General features: G+C 38.3%; 1 pseudogene; it reads right to left on the bottom strand.

The window, feature by feature from the left end:
* Window positions 1-15,390: 15,390 nt before the first annotated feature.
* On the bottom strand, window positions 15,391-17,624 carry LOC145063926 (putative wall-associated receptor kinase-like 16 pseudogene; annotated as a pseudogene).
* Window positions 17,625-18,640: the final 1,016 nt, after the last annotated feature.

Below are 18,640 nucleotides of genomic sequence, written 5' to 3'. Positions count from 1 at the left end.
AGGACCGTATCTCCTAGTTAGCATGATGAGGATCGATAGAGAGAGTAGTTTGTTGAGTTTTAGGATGGAGTTGGGCCCGCATATCTCAAGATAGGTGAGACCTATGGGAGAGGCCACTTCGAGATGTGGTTGGGTGAGACCCGTGGGCGAGGCCCGTATGATTATAGCAGCGCAGGTGGGACCTGGTTGAGACCGTAGGAACAAGTTAGGGGATCAAGGATCCCAGGGCTTAGGGAGCCAAAGTGGCAAGGTAGATAGAGTAGTTTTAGCTAGCCGAAGTTTCTTCGGAGGTCGCTGGGAGCGACTGAGAGTTTGAGCTTGGGTTCGGTGACCGGAGGGAATCCGGTATTCTGGATGGTGGACAGAAAGGTTCGGACCTGGGAGGTCTCCGTTCTTTTGGAAAGGAGGCAAGAGGAAGCATGGTATTCGAGTAGAAGTGTCTATCATGATGGTTCCTGTGTGCGAATTAGCATTGGGTTTGCGGAAGTTTGAATTTTGTCTTCTTCAAAATGGAAGACCGAGTTGGCTTTCAGTGTCTTGGTAATGTTGTTTCGCGCATAGAATCATCAGTTGCGTTCCGCAGATTAATTGATGGGGAGATGGGTGATAGTAAGGAGAGACTTCGAGGATGAAGTCTAGTTTAAGTGGGGGAGAGTTGTAACACCCTGTTCTGAAAGTATCCGTTTATGGATTTCAGAGGCCAAGGCTAGGGGCGTTTTGTTCTTTTATGGGTTTTGAGTTTTATTCGAGAGGTTTTGGGTCGAGGTGTGTTGCTAGAAGCGTAGGGATTCTCGCCACCTTTTCGTGGATATAAAGTTCGTCGGAAACGGACTTGGAATGAAGGAGGTATGACGCTTTGAAGTTATTGACGTTATTGGCCCTTAATGGAAATAGATGACAAAGAAGGACCATGCATGCAAGGTGGTAAGCGCGCGAGTACGCCCAATGTAAGGCTGGGTTACGCCCAGCGTATATGGTCATAAGGTCGAGGTGCGTTAGGCGTACCCCCAGCGTACGTCCAGAGTCCAGAAACCCTAAATTTTAGGGCATGTCACTATAAAAAGAATGATAAGCCTCAAGGGTCAACCTCCATTTCACCCTTGGACAGCCACCACGAAACCCTAATCCTCCCTTGAGTGTTCTTGAAGATTTGGTGGCCATTAGTGAGCATTTTGGTGTTATAAAACCATTTTTCCAAGCAAGGAAGGAGCAAAGCAAGGTGGTAGAACAAAGGAGAAGTTGTAGATCTAGGACTTTTGCCTCTTTTCAGACCCTTTCAAGGTATAAAGTTCTGAGCTTGATGATTGTTCTCTTAGATCTCTTTTAGGAGGAGTTCATGGACTCTTTTAGTCCAAAGAATGGACCTTTATGATGAAATCTCGTTTGTGAGCTTAGGGTTGCCACCCTTAGAGCTAAAAGGGTCCCATAAGCAATAAAGTCTCCACCTTGAATGTCTTAATGGGTTCATGCATGAGATCTAGCCATCTTTATGGAAGTAGAATATCATTTTGGGAGTTTAGGCTTGTTTGGGCCAAGTAAAGTCACCAAGTCAGTGACTTTATAGTTTAAGACGTGGAAAAGGACCAAGATTTGTAATTGTAGCTTTTGAAGTACTGGAGTATTAAGCACTTAATGAGAAAAGGGCATAACAGGGGGAAGTACGCTGAGCGTACATGCTGGTACACCCAACGTACACACCATTGGCTAGTACGCTTAGTGTACGGGAATGTACGCCATGCATACTCTGTCAGTTTGGGCTTTGCATTTTTGGGCCTCGGTTTGGGACATGCTTTCGGTTCTTGGTGTTGGATTAGTGTCTAAGTCCATAACTATTTTGGTATGTACTTGACCCGATGGTGCATGGTCCTTTTGGGTTGCCTTCACCAAAGCAACTTGATTGGAGAAATGAATAAAGAGAGAGAGGATAATATGATTTATTAATATGTTATAAGAATAATATATTAAAGGAGAAATCATATTTGTTTAATTAATATTGGTCAATAATTAATTAAGAATTAGTTTTGTGATCAAATGTAATTAATTAAACTAGAGGGGCTGATTTGTAATTATGTGATAGTTACAAAATAAGGTAAGAATTATCTTATAAGTATGGTGGACGAATTTAAGGTTGGAAAGCCTTAGAATTCGAGTATGATAAGGATTCAAGGATTATCTTATTGGTTGCTTAATGGATAATCAACTAGATAAGGATAATGACTGAAACCCTATCTCTACACCTATATAAACAACCCCAAGGTCATGAATTCGTGTATCCCTTCCCAAGAGGTCCTAAATACGAATTCTAACCTACCTCCTCTCTCCTTATACCTTCTCCACTTGCTTATGGTGTTTGTAAGCCATTAGAGGAGTGACACTTGTGACTCTCTGCTTTCCAAGGTCAATTCAAGGAGGAATTAGATTGTTATTGCTATATAACAATCAAGGTATCTTCTTAAACCTATTTACATGTGAGTTCTGATTTCCATATGCTAGTATTAGGGTTCTAAGTCTTGGATTCAAAGTATGTACAATAGAGAAACCTAGATCCGAGCTTTAGGGTTTGTATGAGCACATAGGATGTCTTATGACGAAAACCCATCAGTGGTATCAGAGCCATGATTGGTTTCTATTGTATTGATGCTTGATATGTTTAAAAAATTCGATTTTTGGTGTTCTGCTTGATGGACTCGGCGAGTTGCCCCTACTCGGCGAGTTCCAGAGGGTGACTCGGCGAGTCGGTGCGTCAGACAGTGCTTATCTCGGGATTTCTTGTTGTTTTTGCATTGGGATAATTACCTTATCATCTTAGATTAATATTAATCCGATTATATGATATATTTGACTATAATTTTAATCTAATTGAAGATATTTATCAATTAATAAGATAATTGTTTCCTTATAAGATAATTGATTAATTATTTTAAGTAAATTGATAAATTGTTTTGCAAGAAATCATCAAATATGGATAATTATGTGATTAAATGTTAATTTGAATTATTCGTTATTTGATCCTTGTTGTTGTGAAAAGTTTCATATTTGGCCCTTTAGGTTTTATAGTTTAAATTTGAACCCCAAAAGTTTTGTTGTTTTGAAATTTAAATAGTTGAAACCCTAATGTTTTGAAAAAGGTTTCAAAACTTGCCCTCAAGTTTTGGAATTTAAATTTTGATTAAATAGTTTAATTTTGATGCATATTTAAATTCTAATCCCTAATGTGTTGAAATGTTTCAAAACTTGCCCTCAAGTTTTGGAATTTAAAAGTTGATTAAAAGTTTAATTAGGAATGTTAAATTCTAAAACTCAAGTATAGTTTTGAAAAAGGTCAAATCACACCCTTATGGTTTTATTAACTAATTAAGGTCTTTAATTAAAGAGGTTTAATAAATCCATAAAAGTTTAGGTTTACAATTTAAGTAAATTAAAAGTATAATTGTTAAATTGAACCACCTAATATTTTAAAAGTGTAAAATACACCCTATACTATATATATATAACATTAAAAGTCTAACATTATATATATGTATGAGTAAATGTCAGTCTTACCGTTAGTAGGCCTCATTCACGAAGCTGGTCTATAAGGGGTGTTTAAGGAAATTGCCTATAAAATGGCGATTGAATGGGTATCCACTCTTACCCACCGCACTCTTGACTAGTGGAGGGTCGTTAGCCGAACGGGTAGGATAGGACAAAACCTTCCATTATAAGTATAATGAATTATAAAAGTAACTAAATGTTTTCAAAATTCCCAATCTTAGTTACTTAGGCAAAAGTGAATTGATGCAATTCCATGAAATTACACTTTGTGCCCTTGCGAAGACGTTAGTGGAGCGTGTGTGGTTAACCGGCACACTAAATGGGTCTAAGCAAAGGTAGCAAAGGGTGACTCAATGTTTGTCACAGTTTGGTGGAGCGTGTGTGGTTTACCAGCACATCGAATAGGTGACTGTAACATGTGAGGGCACCATGTAGTTTGCATGGTTATTCACACCCGCTTTGTGATCCTCGGCATCCCAGTCACAAACAAGAGGGGCATATCGAGATTTAAACATGCCATTGAAAGTTCAATGAATCTCAAAGGATCTAGGAGTTTTCATAGATTTAAAACTTAAAAATAATTTTCGTTTTTCATGGTGGAAATTAGTGAATCGTCACTCACTTACCTTCACATGTTCTGCAATTTGGGTTACGGCATCCCTCTCCCGAGTTGTGGAATATTGTGTTGGGTCCTAGCCTTAGTATCTCATTTGGGTGATTTACTAAGGACCCAACAAATCAACTAACTTGAATTCGTTTTCTCCCGTATTGTAGATGTCAAAGTTCGACAACTATGGTTTTCCCAAATCCCGTGGAACAAGCTTTCCACATGAAGATGATATTCCACGATTCGATTGAGGATCAAGAAATCATGCTTCACTTCCTCCTCCTCCTCCAATTATTCTCCCTAACCTACAAGATTGTAAAATTGAAAGGTTCAATATCACTCAAGCCCTTTTGGCAAGTAAACATAAAGAAGGAAAGTCGGTGTGTGCACACGTCCTAGGGATGAAGTCGCGCATTGATAGACTAAGAATGATGGGATCCGTTGTTAGTGAAGAGATGGTTGTTGATTGGGTTCTTCAGTCACTTCCCAACTCATAGAGTGAGTTCGTAAGAGAGTACTATATGACGAACCACAACGTGACCCTTATAGATCTCACCTATATGCTTATTGCTGCCGAATCAGCAATGGTTTGGCGCAATAGAAAAGCAAAGTTGATTGGTGAATCTGCCTTCAAGACCTCTATGGATATAGACAATGGCAATGAAAGACATGCAATGATCGAAAAGTTTGATCATAAGAGAAAGGCGATGTCTGAAGTAGTTCCATGTGTTATTCCAAAATAGTCAATTTGCTTTTATTGCCAAGAGAAGGGGCATTGGAGACGAAGTTGCCTTAATTACCTAAGAGATCTAAGAGATGGGAGAGTCAAAGGTATGACTACGCTTTAGGTAAAAAAATCCACTATCTAACTCCATTAAGTTCCTATTCATTGATTCTTAATACATGATGTAATAAGATTACATTTGAGTGTTTTGTAGGGTCGGTGAAAAGAAAGGAAGCTTGATAAGAGAGCAAGATGAATCTAATCACAAGAGATGGATCTCGATCGCATGGACTTGAAGATTAAATTTTGAGCTTAGAAAGTTATGATAGAGTTGTTAGAAATTTTCTTTTGTACATAGTTTTCAATGGATTTTGCATTGTAAGGACAAATTTTTTCCGCTGCTTTTATAAATAAAATAAATTTTGTTTGACTTATTTATTTATTTATTTCCTTACAATGAAATCGTTATGAAAATTGATGTTCGAATATTTCTACAACGAATGGATATGATTCTTAGTTATGCTATTTATGGAAATGTCAAGAATTTACCAAATAGGGAGAGTTTCTCATCGCCCAAAGTTTCAATTGGATAGAAACTTGGAATCATGCAACTTGGTTGCACGATGAATGAGAAATTTCATATTTGGAAATTGGACTGATTCGTTGACAAAGTGTCAAGTGAAGGACTAAGAGATCGAGCACACAAAGTTGCGTGTTGATCAAGTCCACCATAAGAGTAACAAAGATATTCGTCATGATTTACTAAAGGTTTAGTAAATATGATTATACTTACAAGATTAAGTGTAATACTGAATTGATTAAAGGGTTTAGATCAATAGCAGAACGAATAAGAAGAATCAAGTAGGCAGAAAGATAAAAGTTTCTCCATTCTAAGAAGATGGAAGAGTACCTTTTATGCTTTATGATAGGTCTTAATGATTAAGAACCATATCTTAATTGATCCTCTAAGTGAGTCTTAGTACAATTGTATGTCTAAGAAGAGGAATCAAGAATTGAAGAAATGGTTAAATCAAGAAGTCTATCATACTTCGTTCCAATAACAAGTCTTAAAGTTAAGATTGTGACAATGAGTGAAAAGTATTAAAGGTTTATAACATTCATCAAATGTAGGAAGTTGTGATGTCTTGAATAAGACAAAGGCCAACTAGTACCAATTTATGAAGTGTTTTGATAAAAGCTACACTAACTCTTGAATATTTGTTTGTCAAGAAATGGTTATTGACAAAAGAATCGTATATGTAAAGGAGTCAGTGGGAGTCTTAATGGTCTTGAATAGTTTCAAGAACAAATCAAATAAACCTTACCAATCATCACTAGCACACGAGTTGAGGTTGACAACCTATCGTATTGACATTATTTTGATTATGTGTTGTTCCAATTGAGTTAATTATGCATATGAGTTCTATGAGTTCTCATCTTGAATGCATAAAAGGCAAGGCACCTTAATCAATGAAAGGTACATTGATAAGAAAGGGTGAGATGCTTAACTACTTGGAAGACGTGGTGGGCAGCTGTGCTACCATGAGGCAAGAAATCAAGATTAAGAAAGTTCGATCCATATGAGTTTGAATTTGTCGTAAACGTTGGTTTTGACAAATTCACATGGATAGGAACATTTACACTAAGTGTCATAAGATTTCCTCCTTCATGAAAATGATTGTGAGGAAATGCTTTCACTAAGAAAGATTTTAAGAAGATAGTGATTGTAAAATTGCATTCTCGAATTCAATTATGGTTACGGCATCCCTTTCCATAATTTGAATTGTGAGGTTTGGCAATTAGTCTTAATTGTTTAGACACACATATGAACTATCGAAGGCAAAGGTGTATAAAGAATCCTTGATAAAAGATTATCAAAGCACTAAGTATTAGAAACATGAACTTAAGAAATTCAATAAGCATTGTTTTCTGAAAGTTAAGATGTTTATGAATACATGTCGACGCTAGTGGGAGCATAAGTGTTATGTTTTTATAATAATCATCAAGATAGTGGGAGCATAAAAGTTATGATTGTATGATTATTAAGGAAAGTATTGCAAGGTTAGCAATATTAATTATAGAAAACAAGAGTCATACTTTGCAAAGTCGCAATAGTTGAAGAGTTGTTTTGCTATAATTAAGGGAGAGAATATTATGCTTCATTTCAAATCTAAAGGTTTAGGTTGAGAAATGTTAATAAAATTTAGTCAAAGGTACAAAGTGTGTTCTTAAAATTTCGATTATGATTACGGCATCCCTCTTCACAATTCGAATTTTGAGAACATAGCAAATAAAACATTATGCGTCGTGTCCCATACGCTTCGGGTATAGGATCGATTGCAAATGCTTTAATGTTTGACCATTCTAAAATTTTCCAAATGACGAGCGCATTTAGAGGGAAAAGGGACTAGAATTGGTTTTGACTAAAATAATTAAACAACTATCAAAGGACAATCCAAGTTCGACGAGGATTGGTCGCTTGTGAGTAGTTGGAAGTATAGTATTGGAAAATATGGAAATGTTTCCATATTGGATGGACCATATCGACATCATTATGAATAGATAAGATTCTATTAAGAATGAGTTGTCATATGGAACATATTGAAATGTGTCCATATTGGGAATTGAATATTGAGAAATCTATGACTAGATTAGAAACTTCTATGCAAAAGGATGTTCAAAGAAAGTACTTTGAGTGAGAGACATCACATCTATGGAATTGTCTTGTAACAATCTCCGATAGAAGACTTTGTAATATCATTGGCAATAGTCTTTGTGACTTTAGTGCAGTGACATTACGAAAGGATCATTGCATAAAATGTTAGAATCTAGCATATTCTATAAGTAGCAAGAATTTGATATTCTTTCACTTATGAAAAGGATTTGGAGTTGTGAAATGAGAATGATTGGAAATGTGTTCAATGTGATCTATTTCACAAAGTAAGAACCATAGGTAAACATTGTGTGCATGCTAGGAGCATGAGACAAGTGTTGGAATTCAAGTAAGAAGTTGATTACCCGAAACGACAAATAATGAGTAATCAATATGGTGATAAATAAAAGGCGTTTTATTTATACTCAAAGGTTTGAGGCCATATGGGATTAGTATTATTCTTGTGTTTCACATTTGCATGTTTTGACTTCCAGAATAACTGAGTTTGTTAAGAATAATCGAATTATTCAAACGGGCCACAGTCATTCATATGTTGGAAGTAGATATGAATGAAGACTGTCGTGAATTGGTGTGTGGAATGTCTAGAAAAGTATTAGACATAAGCAAATGTTTGCTGCAACGTTCATGAGTGCTTATGAATGTGATTTGAGCATTGGATTAGACCCACGCTCACTTGGATCACTCCATGGATTGTATCACGAGTGATTGGTGAGACGATAACATCTTATATTCTTGAAACCGAGATGTGTGAGTTGTATCTTGCAAATCGGTTACACATTGATAATATGTAAACGCACCAGTAACTTGGTGTTATAAAACATATTGTTGTGTGTGATTCGGTGCGTGAGTACAAGCAAGCATTGTATCAAAGTTTATCCGTTCCTTTTATCCAAAGTAGGATAAAAGCGATATCTTTGGGCCCCTCAATGGTTTAGTGATGACAAACGTAAATGCTCGGCCGGGCTAGGGCTAATTTGATTTGTTCAATTAGTCAGTCGTCATAAATCAGAAATCGAGAAGTAGTACAAAGAGAATGATTAGAAATCATATCTCATATGATATCTAGAATGGAGGAATATATGATCCCTTATCTAAGGACACGCGTATTTGATATGATCAGAGTTGACAGCGGCTTTGGAAAGCTACGATTGCAGATCAGGATCTGAAGTCATACGCATAATAGTTATTAGACTTATCCAAGTGGGAGACTGTTGGATTAGTGTCTAAGTCCATAACTATTTTGGTATGTACTTGACCCGATGGTGCATGGTCCTTTTGGGTTGCCTTCACCAAAGCAACTTGATTGGAGAAATGAATAAAGAGAGAGAGGATAATATGATTTATTAATATGTTATAAGAATAATATATTAAAGGAGAAATCATATTTGTTTAATTAATATTGGTCAATAATTAATTAAGAATTAGTTTTGTGATCAAATGTAATTAATTAAACTAGAGGGGCTGATTTGTAATTATGTGATAGTTACAAAATAAGGTAAGAATTATCTTATAAGTATGGTGGACGAATTTAAGGTTGGAAAGCCTTAGAATTCGAGTATGATAAGGATTCAAGGATTATCTTATTGGTTGCTTAATGGATAATCAACTAGATAAGGATAATGACTGAAACCCTATCTCTACACCTATATAAACAACCCCAAGGTCATGAATTCGTGTATCCCTTCCCAAGAGGTCCTAAATACGAATTCTAACCTACCTCCTCTCTCCTTATACCTTCTCCACTTGCTTATGGTGTTTGTAAGCCATTAGAGGAGTGACACTTGTGACTCTCTGCTTTCCAAGGTCAATTCAAGGAGGAATTAGATTGTTATTGCTATATAACAATCAAGGTATCTTCTTAAACCTATTTACATGTGAGTTCTGATTTCCATATGCTAGTATTAGGGTTCTAAGTCTTGGATTCAAAGTATGTACAATAGAGAAACCTAGATCCGAGCTTTAGGGTTTGTATGAGCACATAGGATGTCTTATGACGAAAACCCATCACTTGGGACTTAGTGGGCCATCAAAAGTTAGATAATATAGGTCAAGGAAATGTTTGGGCTTAGGGTAAGGCCCATTAGAGGGATTGGGCCCGATTTAGAAAATCGGGTCATTAATGGGCCATTAGTGGGCGTGGGAAGCTTACCTAGTATTGGTCCTTAGTTTTGGGCCCTAGATATGGACCAAGTTGGACTAGGGGTAGAATGGTCATTTTACCCTAAGAACGATTTTGTATTGGACTAAGTGATGTTTGGTATTGGTAGTTCGGGAACCCGAAGGGTCAGTAGTTCGGGAATTTGTCAGTCAGTAGCCAGAGAAGTATCAGCGGGGTTCAACAGTGCGAGGTGAGTCTCCTCACTGTGTGCATGGGTATACGGCTACCAAGCCGACCCATTATATTGTGTATAGTAGGAAGACCCGGGGATTAGCCCTAGGCATTATCATGATATATGTCATGGATTACGATCCGAAGTCGGGCGAGGCCCGAGGTATGTTAGTATGCTAGTTATACTTGTTGTATGTGTGGTACTTGTATGTGCCTAGTAGGGAGGTGAGTGTGGGCGAGGTCACGCATCTCATCACTAGCTGAGTATGGACGGGGTTCCGTATCTCATTATTAGCAGAGCAGGGGCGAGGCCCGAGTTAGGAGGGAGGTGAGTGTGGGCGGGGGCTCGTACCTCACTATCAGTAGGGCTGTGGATGGGTGTAACATCCCCCTCGGACACGTATCACAATATTGTCCGCTTTGGGCCACTCGGCACGAGGACTTCCCAGGGGGTCACCTATCCTGGTACTACTCCCGCCCGAGCACGCTTAACTGCAGAGTTCTTATGGGATCTGCTGCCCTAACGGCTTTAAAACGCGTTGTGATAGGGAAGGTATCTACACCCCTTATAAGGAATGCTTAGTTCTCATTCCCAGCCGATGTGGGTCAAGGAGAACTAAGCATTCCTTATAAGGGGTGTGGATACCTTCCCTATCACAACGCGTTTTAAAGCCGTGAGGGCAGCAGATCCCATAAGAACTCTGCAGTTAAGCGTGCTCGGGCGGGAGTAGTACCAGGATGGGTGACCCCCTGGGAAGTCCTCGTGCCGAGTGGCCCAAAGCGGACAATATTGTGATACGTGCCAGAGGGGGATGTTACAAATGGTATCAGAGCTAGGGCACGGGTCGATGTGTTCGACGGGGACGTCGAACCCTATAATGGGGGTGAAAGTGGGTTAGATTTGATCCCACATCGGCTGGGAAGGAGAACTAAGCATTCCTTATAAGGGGTGTAGATACCTTCCCTATCACAACGCGTTTTAAAGCCGTGAGGGCAGCAGATCCCATAAGAACTCTGTAGTTAAGCGTGCTCGGGCGGGAGTAGTACCAGGATGGGTGACCCCCTGGGAAGTCCTCGTGCCGAGTGGCCCAAAGCGGACAATATTGTGATACATGCCAGAGGGGGATGTTACAATGAGGTTCCATGACTCATCAGTAACAGGACAGGGCGAGGCCCAAGTTAGGCGAGGCCTTAGATCAGGAGTAAAGTAGAGTATGTTTAGCTATTTGTTATGTGTTATGTTATATGTTTGTATGTTTTTAGCGGGCGAGGCCCAGAGACAGGCGGGGCCTGATGCCAGGCGGGGCACGATGCCGGAGCTAGTTTGATGTCGGGCAAGTCCTTATGCAGCGGACAGGGGCCTAGTATGTGGTTATGTATGTGGTATGTGGTAGGTTGGGGAACTCACTAAACTTCGTGCTTACGGTTTTCAGTTTTGGTTTAAGGTACTTCCGGTTGCGGAGGGAAGAGCACGGGATGATCGCATGACACACACACCAAAGAGTTTTTAGCCTAGGGTGTTTACTCTGATAAAATAAATATGTCTGAAATGATACTTGGTTTCATATAAGGATTTATGGATGACTTGGTTATGGTTGATTAATGATTTTAAAACGAAATTTTTTGTCATGATTTTTGGGATGTTAGAGATTGGATAACCTTATTTGAGAAGATGTTAGGTGCTCGAAGGGGACACGTGAAAGACATCGGGCCTAAGCCTTTCGTAGAGGGTACAAGTGCTCTCTCTCCCAGTGGCAGTCACAGTTACAAACACCGCAACCAACACAGGTACTTATTAATTTGTTGTGAATTTTGTTGTTTGGTAGTTTGTTAAAATGTTAAGGATTTAATGTGTTTGTGACTTAATTGTTAAGTAATTAAAATTTGTTTTTATAGTTTGATATACTTTAACTTATATTCTTACTTTGTAGGATGCCGATGTTAACGCTTTTCTCCGAAGTCCGGCGTTTGTGACGGCAATTGGGGATATTATCCGCTCATTTAGCAAGCAAGTCGACAATGCGACCAACAACGACGAGGAAAATGACGATGGGGAAGACGATTAGTATATATTGTTTTGTTTTATGGATGATGTTATTATGGATTTATTAGAGAATGGACTAGATCGACTACTATTTCATGTTTCGACTATTATTTCATGTTTCTAGATTATTTATGTAATGTGATATACTTTGTGTATGTTATTTGACGTTTTATGTAATGTAGATTTATAAATTATAATTTTTATATTTTTATAAATTTTGCATTTTTATAATATAAACTAATATAAAATATAAATTATATTTAAAAAAATCAGGCATTAGTGGCGCCACCTTTAGGGACGATCTTGAGCATTAGCGACGACAACTCTCGTCGGAATATTTGGCCACTTGTAACATCCATAAAATTCATGAAAAATTTAAACTTTTCAAACATTCCAAAACCATCCATTGTTTACAAATTGTTTTCAAAATAATCCAATATTAGAGTTTTCCCAGAAATCACAACATGAAAAACGAGGAGGTGCATGGTCAAGCCTTCACCTTCCCCGCGATCATCCGAAGTACCTAAAACAAAATCCATAACTGTAAGCACGAAGTTTAGTGAGTTCCCCCAAAATACCGCACAAAAATAACACGCATATAATAACAACATACTATGGGCACAATCAACCATCGGGTTGGAATGCCCCAGGCCCTCAACCATCGGGTTGGAATGCCCCAGGCCCTCAACCATCAGGTTGGATTGCCAACATACTATGAGTCTAATCATCCTCGGGATGGAATACTCTCGGCCCACAACCATCGGGTTGGAATGCCCATATACTATGAGTCCAATCATCCTCGGGATGGAATACTCTCGGCCCACAACCATCGGGTTGGAATGCCCCGGTCTGTTGGCTTACACACAAAGCAGTAAAGCCTCAACCACCAATCATACATATGCACATATACCAGATAATCACATAACAGTTTACAAACAGTCAAACCGATCTACAGATCACTAAGCATAGCAACATACTGCCTACCAAGATACCGATCTAACAGATCATAACAACATAGAAACATCCTATCTACCAGGATACCAATCTAACAGATCATAACAGAATATCAATTCACTGGGCCGGCCTTGGTGCCTTCGACCCGCAAGTACAGTGAAGAAAACTCACCTCACAAGTAGTGCTGAATCAAGAAGATCAAACCCCAACTCTCAGCTCCGATCTCGACTACCTACAACCACCATGTGACTCACTTCATTAAAATACTAAATTACCAAAATACCCTTAAATTCAAACTTTGAAAAGCTCGAGACAACTCGTCGAGTTACCAGAGCAACTCGTTGAGTTCTTCAGCATCTATAAAGTGGGAAAATCCTAACCAACTCGTCGAGTTAGCAGAGCAACTCGTCGAGTTTTTCCTAGCATTAATGCATTCAGACACTTCCAAGTGAAACCAAAGCCCCAAACTATAGATCGGGTCCCCTAGGACCGAGATACCACATAAAGTTGCTAACTTTACGTCCATGCATGGCATCAAAGGGGCTAAAACACTCAAATAAGGCTTATCAAGGGATTTAGGGCATGAAGGAGGGCCAATACTTTATAAAGCTTGGAACTTTAGGCTCAAAGAGCCACAACACATCTAGATCTGAAGTGGCAACTTCAAACAATGCATCATTCCAAGAATGACTCCAGTATGGATCAAGAATAACAATATCTTTTCATAGAAGTAGATAGGGGTGTTCGTTTGGATGGATCGGTTTGATCCGATCCAATTTCGGTTTTCAGAACATGGATCCGAATAGTCCAAACTAAATTTAAATCCAATCCGATCTGATCTAATTACAATTCGGTTGGATCGGTTTTTATAATTCGGTTTTCAAAAACCGAAACATTTTAACACGAAAAATAATTATAAGATTACTAAACTTTACACAAGAATCAAAAACAAATTACTTAGTTGTGATTTGAAATTAATAAATAACTAATAAGAAGATATATTATAGTTAAATGTTTTATAGATAGAAAACTTTTGAGTGAAAATGCATATTAATGTTTTTTTATTGGGTGAAACGTTCCTATTTGAAAAAATAAATTACAAAATTAATAAAAAACTATAGATATATATTATAATTGGTAAATAACAAATGTTTATTCAGTTTTTTTTTGGACTATTCGGTTCTTATTTTATAATCCAAAACCAATCTGAAATCCAAAATAATAATTCGGTTTTGTTGAAAACCAATCCAAAAATCCGAATATCCAAACTAAATTGTCCAATTGGATAATTCGGTTTTATCCGAATAGTGAGCAGTCCTAGAAGTAGATCTAAGCAATAAGAGTTCAAGGTATCGACTTTATACCGCAAAAACGTTTGCCACAACAGGGTAAACACCAGATCTACAACATCTCCCTTCAGCCAACTTCTTCAAGCTTCTTGTTCCTTCCAAAAGACCACCAAAAATCACTCTTTAAGCTCACACATACACACAATAAGAGTAAAAGCACGAACTAGGGTTTTCTCTGGATAAGGAGGCAATGAAGGAGGCCAACAATGAGAGTTAAGGCCTTTAAATAAAGTGCAAACCTTAAAAATTAGGGTTTTCATGTCCAGCCTTCGACTCGTCAAGTTGGGGCCTTCCAACTCGTCGAGTAGACATTAAAATATACGCGGACATTAAATATTCTACATGACGAGTTGGAGCCTTTTAACTCGTCGAGTTGCCCTAAAAATACATATATTAGCTTTTAAATTTATACTTGAAAATTGGGATGTTACACCAGAGTAACACTCTGGCCGGTAGCCAGAATATTATTAGGGACGACACCTTTAGGGACGACGTCGGGTATTAGTGACGACGGTTATTAGGGGCGACGCCTTTAGGGACGACTATTGAGTATTAGCTACGAGGTATTTGCGGCGACTCAATTGAGACGACATGTCGTCCCTAATCCTTTAGGGGCAACTTTCTTGACTATTTGCAACGCTTTATATCGTCCCTAAATGTGCCTTTTCTTGTTGTGGTTTGTGTCCTTGATGAAATGATTGGTAGAAAATAGTCATTGCGGTTCCTACCAATTTTTGGATTCCTACTGGATCTGGACCCTTGAGGAGTAAAATTCAAAATCTTCCATAGATAAATGGAACTTGAGAATTAAGGACCTGAATGGATACCAAGCCGTCGACCAGCGTCTTGTTAGGGTTACTTTTTTGTAAGGAGGCGGAGCCCCAACTCTATGAACTTGTGTTGATTTGTGTAGCTGAGACCAACCCTATTCTAGTTACGGTTATTTTTTTGTACTTTGTCTATATAACAAGGCTAAGCTAGGTTTCTATGGTACTATCGTTTTCAAACTCGTCAACAGGAATTCCCTTAGCATACGTATATATGATGTAGGTCACACCGACCCAACAATATTAAATAATATGTCTTTGTGTGGGATTTATTCTCGTTTATTCCTAACATCAAAAATATTCACAATTACAATTACAAACCCTTATTCATATGTACAATTATAAACCCTAACTCGGAAGTTCAAGTTGTACTACTTTTAATTTGTCTAAACCCATAACCACCTCTTTCATGCTTTGTCTTTCCTTCACATTCTTTCTCATACATGTCTTAACAAGCTTAGTGATCTGAAATATATCATCCATCAGAGCTTCATCTAGAACTTGCTGGTCTAAAATTTCAAGCACACGTTTCTGCTTGACTAAGAACTGGAAATGTGAAACCAGACCTTCACCACAATTTGTTGAAGACACAACTGTTCTTCGGGTTAAGAGCTCCATAAGCACTACACCAAAGGCATAAACATCACTTTTTTCAGTAAGTTGCCCCGACCGGAAATACTCTGGATCCAAATATCCAAATGTGCCTTCAATTTTTGTAGTTAGATGAGTTCTGCTGAGAGGTATGGACCTTGAAAGTCCAAAGTCAGAGACTACAGCTCTGTAGTTCTCATCCAATAAGATGTTATGTGGCTTAACATCCCTATGGAATATGGCTGGGGATGCATATGAGTGCAAATACGCTAGTGCGCCTGCAACATCCCTAGCCACTCGTATACGATCTTTCCATGAAAATTTGGAAACTTCTTCCCCGTCATGAAGATGTTGTGAGAGGGTGCCATTGGATAAATACTCATATACCAATAATGGGACTTCAGACTCCAAGCAACAACCTAACAGTTTAACTATATTCCTATGGTTTATCTGTGAAAGAATGAAAACTTCATTAACAAATCGTTCTACCTGATCTTCATCTACTACGTTTGACCTCTTTATGGCTACAATGGTTCCATCTGTCAAGAAACCCTTATACACTGTACCCTGTCCTCCCTTGCCAAGCAACCGTCTTTGACTAAAACCCTCCGTAGCCTTCTCTATCTCTTTGGCAGCATAAACTTTTATTTTCATTACATGTGATTTATCAGCAGAGATATGCTGCTTTAATAGATATCCACCATTCCTTTTGAAGAACTCCTGCTTGATCTTATTTTCCTTTCTTCTGCCAAGTTCCTTATATGCGTAGTGACCAATAGCACCAAAGGAAAAAATTCCAATCACAGATGCAATAATAACTGCATGGTGAAGTTATGTTTAGCTGCAAATATGTATGTCTGTGTGTGTGTTTCTTTGTTTGTCGCTTACACGATCAGAGAGAATGTAGGGGTGATTTACCTGAGATGATTAAAATGTGTCTATGTGAGGAAGTGCACGTGTAGCTCCCAGGTGTATTAATGCAAATCTGATCCTCTCTACAAGGATAGTTGTTTGGGCAAAGACATTCGTTGATATCTATTTTAAGGATATCCAGAAAACATAGACCCGGTTAAATCTTATATGATGATAGTATTACATAATTTACAAACATGAGAGGAGTGTATGTAGAGTGGTGAATAGCTTGAAATTATACCTTGGCATCCAATGTGAAGGTAAGGGTTCCCGCTGTAACCATTCTTGCAGCGGCAGTTATGTCCCAGACCTTTGGCTGAGTCGATGCAGTCACTGTTCTTGCCACACAAACAGCTTCCTCTTAGTTGAGCACGGTGGCAACTGGTTAATGTTATAACCCAATTTAAGACCACAGGAAACTGGTATGAAGTTAGTGTATAGCCAAACATAGATGTTTCTAGAGAAAAGTTCTTTTCAGCAATGAATACATGACTGCATGGGGTCTTGGGGCCATGATTGGAAATTACAGCCTTATATGCATTGGTTTCCACTGGGATGCTACTTTGGCAGCAACCATTTGAGCCATTACAAGCGAAAAATCCACTTATGGTAGGTGGGGTTGTGATACAGCAAGAAGCGCATCTAGCTTCTCTGAAATGTGAGGGACTTAATGATTGAAAAATAGCAGATATGTTACACCCCACTGCTATATAGACATTTTTTGTATGTGAATATCTAAAGTGTGGATCCAGTTGAAATTTTTTAGCACCTGCTTTGGTTGCAGATTCATTAATACATCCGAAAGGTACCTTACCAACTATACGTATGGACTCCATGGAGATTTCTGAAATTAGGAATTTATCATTATTTACAAATCGAAGAGGAGAAACATATGGTGATGATTCATTGCACGAGACTTCAAATGATGTGTTCAAGAAACAACCGGTCCCCATGCCATATGGATATGGGACAGTTATGTTACCACATCTCTCCTGGCAACCAGGCTTCGCTAGAGAGGCTCGTGCCTCATGCACCCACAACAAAAATGGCATTGCAAGCATGAATGATTTTGCTAGCATTTTGTATGTGTTTTCAGATTTGTTACGATTATTGATCAGAATGAGTTACATGCGAAGAGTTATGGGACAATAATTTAAGTTTATGTTGGGAATCTTCAGAAACCGTTTACATTTTTTAATCTTTAAGCAACATTGTTTTCATATATAATGCGCTTAGGAAATGTGCATAGCACGCTTTGTGATCATCAACGACCAACAATTTTAGCACTACGTGCATTAAAAAAGGCCAAAATAGGTATTAACAAGCAGTTTACTTTACTTATATTGGGACTTGAACATACTCATTTTTCACTTGGTTAATCATATTTACGCTTTTTTTTCATTTTAATCAACTAACTTAAAATTACAGAAATGGTCCCTTTAGTTTGCTCAGAATCACATGTTTGATCTAACTTTTGAATAGTTGATAGTTTGTGTCCATGTGGTTTCAAACAATTGCAGTGTTGATCCCTTTTATTGGATGCCGTTCAGACGTGAAGTTGAGTAAAAGACTAATATACCCCTTATTTTTTATTTTATTTTTATTTTTTATTTAACAAAACTACAGGGACAAAATGTGTACTTTGAAAAAAAAAATCCTAAATTATTTATTACTAATCGATCATCTTCCCACCCGACTCATCGACTCCAGTTCAATCCCAACTTTTCTCTTCTCTGATGGATTAGTCGTCGGCATGCGTTGTCATAGCAGCATATATATATCTACCGATAACATGGGCTCATGTGCTCTCCTCAATCTAAAACCTAGTTGTACCTAAACAGCTCCCTTCAGGGTCACCTTACACCGTATAAGTCCTTGACGATCCCCATCCCTCACTGTTTTGCGTCTCCGGTGATCCACATCCCTTCGGTCTCCTCTTAACACCTTCATCTCACGTTGCGTCTCTAGCAGACCATATCCCTTCGATATCCAGTTTCCAGTTTTTGCATTCATTGCTACTCTCCATCATCCACCTTCTTAAGAGATCTATAACAAAAGACGTTTTCAAACCTTGATAGTGAACATAGAAGATAAG

This window comes from Lactuca serriola, chromosome 7 (assembly GCF_051521515.1).
Source record: "Lactuca serriola cultivar US96UC23 chromosome 7, Lser_US96UC23_V15, whole genome shotgun sequence".
NCBI classification, from domain to species: domain Eukaryota; kingdom Viridiplantae; phylum Streptophyta; class Magnoliopsida; order Asterales; family Asteraceae; genus Lactuca; species Lactuca serriola.
Note: the sequence above shows the minus strand (reverse complement) of the source record. Positions and strands in the feature narration are given on the sequence as shown.